The sequence below is a fragment of the Saccostrea echinata genome, unplaced genomic scaffold, assembly GCF_033153115.1.
Source record: "Saccostrea echinata isolate AGI-Se365-2 ecotype Australia unplaced genomic scaffold, CSIRO_AGI_Sech_v1 ptg000024l, whole genome shotgun sequence".
Taxonomy (NCBI): domain Eukaryota; kingdom Metazoa; phylum Mollusca; class Bivalvia; order Ostreida; family Ostreidae; genus Saccostrea; species Saccostrea echinata.
The window spans coordinates 8,613-14,559 of NW_026889773.1; the positions used below are offsets into that span (position 1 = coordinate 8,613).

Sequence of the window (5,947 nt, forward strand, 5' to 3'; positions counted from 1 at the left end):
ATTCAGTAATGTCAATATGTCATAAGATACCAAAACTTCTCCTCTGCTTTTAAGGGCTTGGAACCTTCTGCTTGAAAAAACATGCAAATATGTTAATTCAAGCAGGCAGCATTAAAAGTTTTGTGCCTTTTTGTTTTGCTCCTTTATATATATTTTTTTCTTTCAAATCTGTTTTTCTTTGTTTTCTTTCTTTTTTTTTTTTTTTTTTTTTTGTTTTTTTTTGTTTTTTGTTTTTTTACTATGTTTTTTTTTTCTTTTCTTTTCTTTCTTTCTTTCTTTTTTTTTTTTTTTTTTTGTCTTTTCTTGTTTTTTTTTTCCTGGCTTTTTTTTTTTGTTTGTTTTGTTTTCTTTTTTTGCACAATGAAATCAGACATTAAATTCACAAACGTTCACAAATCACTATTTTACATAAACAAATCATTGACAGGTACAATTTGACATTCAAAAATCACAATTTGACATTCAAAAATCACAATTTAACATTAACAGATCACAATTTAACATGTTCAGATCCAATTACTTTACATTATTAAATACAAATCATAATTTCACATCAAAATTTATAATCAATTACTTTTACTGAAGATTTAGTCAGTATATAATGCATTCAATTTCACAATAAGCTAATAATCAGAGTTGACTATACAAATTATTACTGGTACAGTAGCTGACAGAATTTGTACATTCCAGGAATACTAATTTAATATTTAACAATCATTATATCTGCAACATATATGATTCTTTGATTTTAGATAAAATGAAAACAGATTATTAAAGACAAAGCAGCCTACAACTAGTTGCGTTTTCAACCCCTCCTCCCCAGGCCAGCCTGGCAACCGTAGCGGCCAAGGATCCACGAAGTTCCAACCAGTAATGCCCCAGGGTATCGACAAGGTCTACTTAACAACTAGCTTTCAACTACTTCATCTAAACATTTTATATAAAATATAACAAACTAAGTAAAATAACATCAGAGCAAAACAATAGATAAAGATATTTACATTGGCACAGAGAAAAAGAATGGGGTCAGTGTGGGAGGAAACCGGAGCCCCCGGAGAAAACCCACGTGTCTGAGTGGGTGACCCCATACCCTCTTACAACTCAGACACCCATTTCCAAAACAAATGTTTCAAAAAAAAATTGTTTTGGATTATAACAGTGTAAACTGGATGTGCTTGTGTATGCAAAATAATCTGGCTTTCTACATGGTCATCTATCTTTGTCTTTCTCCACATGCGATCACAAGGATATGCCTCTTCAATACTTCTATTTTCTGTCAGTGAATGAGAAAAAAAGGTAATTAACCAATAGGATCAATGAAGTAAAATGAAGAACAGAGACTTACAGAATGGCATACTTGGGTGACTTAAATTATTTCCATACCTGAGGGCTCCTTGTCATTCATAATGTCAAGCACATCCACATGGCTTTATTTGAGTCTCCTACTGGATATTGTCATCAAAGCACACTATAACATAGAAGTTAATACTTCAGCATCTAAGTATAAACAGAAATTAATAAAAGAATATTAACAGACATATATCTAAGTAAAATATTATAATGCTCTAAGATAATATCTTTTTGCTGTACATACTTTTTTAAAAAAAAGATGTTGGATCATTGATTATGTCACATACCTGATCAGTGACAGTTCTCCACAGGGATAAGTCTTCCTGTTGGGAAGGTCATCATCCATCAGTTTTGTCTTTTCTAGTTGCTTCCACCAATTCCTGTCTGACTGTGGCTGTTCATTTCCACATCTTAGAGGGTCAACATCCATCAGACTTGTCTTTCCCAAGTTTTTCCACCAATTCCTGTCTGGTGTAGAAGCTCATTTCCACATTATAGAGGGTCAAATCCATCAGTCTGGGTATAGTCCACTAATACATTTAATTCCTATAGGTGACAATGTCAATGTTTTCTCACACAGCTTCTCCCCTAATTTTCATTGAAGGATGGGACACCCCTTAAGTGAAAGCTCATCAATTTTTCTCTATCTGGTTAAAATCTCAAGGTGCACATGGCATATGTCAGATTCGTTTTCCAGCAAAATGCACATTCGCAAAAACAACTGAAAATGAAAGTAAAAGTAAGGTAATTCCCAAAGTCAGGGTATGCATTCATGCACATATCAAACAATTCAGTTCTTTTTCTTTCAAAGTTACACAAAAATTAAAATGGTTTTGAACGTGGGATTTCTTCTACTTTCATACATATATCAAGCATCTTTAGTTCCAGGTTAGATTGACAAGGACAGTAGTAAACACTGAATTTCATTTTGTACAAATGTAGCATTGAATTGTTTAAAATTTCATGTAGCCCAACCTGCCAAATGGACAGTTAGTGTATCTGGTCATACTTGTTCAAATGAAGTGATCAAATTCATGTGTAATGCTTGGTATCTTATTGAACATGAACATCCTAAAAATTAATATTTATCACTTGCGGTGTTGTCGCTGCATGTTAATTCTTATGCACGAGGAATGTTTTTACCGTTCATTCTGACTTTGTGAGCAATACTTAAATGTAAATAAGTTGCTGGTCATCCTAACATGTTTCCGCAATAAGTGAAATGATGAATAAAGTTACATTTTGCATCTATGTCACCTTTTAGATCTTGCATATTCTAAATGTAAATTTATTAATACTCGTTTGTTAACGTGTATGATTACGATCAACATACGAAGTTGAAGTCATAAATAACGCCATAAACACAACATTTTGGCAATGTAAAAGCAACTTTGAAATTATTTAGCAAAAAACTAGCGAGAAGACGTATTGATTTTTTCATCTCAATAGTTTTAATTTTACCTCGATCATCTTGACATTTTGAAATTCCTAATTCGTCTACATCTTTAAAAAGTTATCCAACCTTTTTTAAAGAAACTCTTTTTGCAAAATTAGCCTGAAAAAGTCATTTTTCTATATATTTCAATAGTAAAACGTAAAAAGAGTAGTAAAAACTATTCCACGTTTACAGTTACATAACAATAAAACTATGTAGGCAAATTTAATAAAAATTACACTTCATATGCTGTAAATTCTAAGGAACATATTGCATTATATCAAATTTTCAGGATATGTTTTCAGTAAACCCGCGACCTAGCTACCTTAAAATTCAAAACCTTTTTTCTTTGTAATAATACTATGAACATATATTCTAATGCTATCTTAAAAATGGTACTCATTTGCCACTTAAAATGATTTCTTTTTGATTTTCATAAGAGTAGTACTGGCTTAATGAAAAATCTAGATGTTTTTTGTTGACATTTTTAACAAGAATTAAGGATATACTTTTCTGTCATTGATTGCATTTGTGTATCTATACATATATCTATTCATGTATGTCAAAAGTAATAACTTGTATTTAAGATATTTTTCTTAGATCTAAACATCAATACACCAGTGTGCAATTTTTGTTTTCATTATTTTCAAAACATATTCAATGTATCCATTATGTATGTAAGACATCATGTATGTCAAAGAGTTTAGACAGTATTTGATGTAACTATTAATAGAATACTCAATATTCAATGTGAACATGGAACATTGTCTTTGGTATATAATCTTTCAATTTCAGCCATATAAAATGAAAAAGAAGTTGTACAGTTTTTCCAGTGACCAAGTAAATATTATGCACTATAACGACAAAAACCTCATGTAGCTGTTTAATAGTAAACACATAGTAGACTGTCATATGCTTTGCAACGTAACACATTCAATTGATTGGAGAATGGGTTTGACGAAAATATCGTCATGTAATGAAAAATACCTTCCATTAGAGGTAGTGTACTCGACCTGATTATAAGCTTCGAAGAAATTATATGTTCCTGAACCCTCTGGCATTCCCACTGTGGGAATTCCACATGAAATAATATGAAAAATTGTTTCCTCACATGTCTGACAGAAGCTACACATTTTATGCCCTGCTCACACAGGTGATTTAATTCCAATAAAATGCAAGTTACTGCGAATTCAACTTGAACCACATTCACTCGGAAAATTTAATGTGAATTAGCTTAATTCAAATTAACGGCCTATCAAATTATTTTGCATTAGCTCCATGTAAATGCTAAGCAAAGCTAATTCGAATTAAATTCTGATGCTTTGTTCAGTAAAACTCATTTAGTGCGTACATGGATGTAGTGGATTCACGTATATAGCAAAGTTTTTTGGAATCCCCAGCGAAATTCTTAACAAATCCTAGGAAAATATTACGGTTAGCTAAGATATGTTAATTTATTCTAAATTGTAGCCATTGTAATTTGGAACTTTTTATTAATAAGATACTAGTAATCTAGTGGATCATGGATCATGATTATGTCACATACCTGATCAGTGTCAGTTATCTGCTGTGAAATGTCTTGAAAAGGGGGGGGGGTAACATCCATCAGGCTTGTCCTCCTCCATTTGTTTCCACCAAGTCCTGTTGGCCATAGCTGCTGTTTCCACATCTTGGAAAGTCAATGTCCATCAGGCACGTCTCCTCCAGTTGTTTCCACCAAGTCCTGTTGGCCACAGCTGCTGTTTCCACATCTTGGAAAGTCTACGTCCATCAGGCATGTCTCCTCCAGTTGTTTCCACCAAGTCCTGTTGGATGCAGCTGCTGTTTCCACATCTTGGGAAATCAGCTGCTATTTCCACATCTTGGGAAATCAATGTCCATCAGGCATGTCTCCTCCAGTTGTTTCCATCAAGTCCTGTTGGTTCCAGCTGCTGTTTCCACATCTTGGAGATTGATTGTCCATCAGACATGCATATTCCATTTCCACCATGTCCTGTTGTCTTTTTCAATCAAAACTGAAATGTAGATATCACTGCAAAATACAACAAAGAACATTAGAAACATGCTTAATACTGATACCATCAACAAATAACTAATACTGATATACATACCAATAACAAATAACTAATAACCAATAACAAATACCTAATACTTACATACCAATAACAAATACCTTAATTATACTGACATAACAAATAACTAAAACTCATAACAAATAACTAAAACTCATAACAAATAACTAAAACTCATAACAATAACAAATAGCTTAAACTCATAACAATTAAAACACAATAACAAATACCTAATACTGATATACCAATAACAAATAACTAGGACTCATAATAATAACAAATAACTAAAACTCATAGCAATAACAAATAACATAATCATAACAACAACAAAAAGATTATACTAATAACAATTATAACAAAATACTTAACTTACCAAATCAACATAACAAAGTACAAACAAAACTTGAATTAACAAATGTCTAACAAAAAAAAACACTTAATGTAACAAATAACTAATATAATGAACAAAACTAACAAAATAAACATTAGATAAATAATATTATCTAAAAATAAACAAATAACTAACAACTAACAACAGTAACAAAGAAAGAACTATAACAACTAAGATAACATAAACAACTTAACATTAACATAACAAAACAAAACAACATAACAAAAACATCCATTCCAGCGTTGTTGGGATGCTGTTCCAATCCAATGTGCCCAGCCGCCTCCAAGTCCTTATCCACCATCTCCAACGATGAGGTCCCGGCAAAGAGAAAACAGAGAAGATTAGACAAATCAAAAACAACACAACAAAAAAAAAAATATTACTGTACAAAAGATGTGCTGAGAGTGGGGGAGGGAAGGGAAATGTTAGTACTTAGTAGGGAGTGCCAAATTAATAATGAAACGATCTTACCTCTGCTATTTCTTAGTGACTAAGAAATACCTCCATTCCAGCGTTGTTGGGATGCTGTTCCAATCCAATGTGCCCAGCCGCCTCCAAGTCCTTATTCCACCATCTCCAACGATGAGGTCCCGGCAAAGAGAAAACAGAGAAGATTAGACAAATCAAAAACAACACAACAAAAAACTATTACTGTACAAAAGATGTGCTGAGAGTGGGGGAGGGAAGGAAAATGTTAGT

At 32.4% G+C, this 5,947-nt stretch overlaps 1 long non-coding RNA gene across 1 annotated transcript; it reads right to left on the reverse strand.

Annotated features, from left to right (window-relative positions):
* Positions 1-435: 435 nt before the first annotated feature.
* LOC133191764 (uncharacterized) lies at positions 436-4,662 on the reverse strand. Its single transcript, XR_009721735.1, has 4 exons — positions 4,332-4,662; positions 1,638-2,071; positions 1,384-1,468; positions 436-1,273 (listed from the first exon to the last, which is right to left on the reverse strand). It is a non-coding gene; the product is annotated as an uncharacterized LOC133191764 (long non-coding RNA).
* Positions 4,663-5,947: the final 1,285 nt, after the last annotated feature.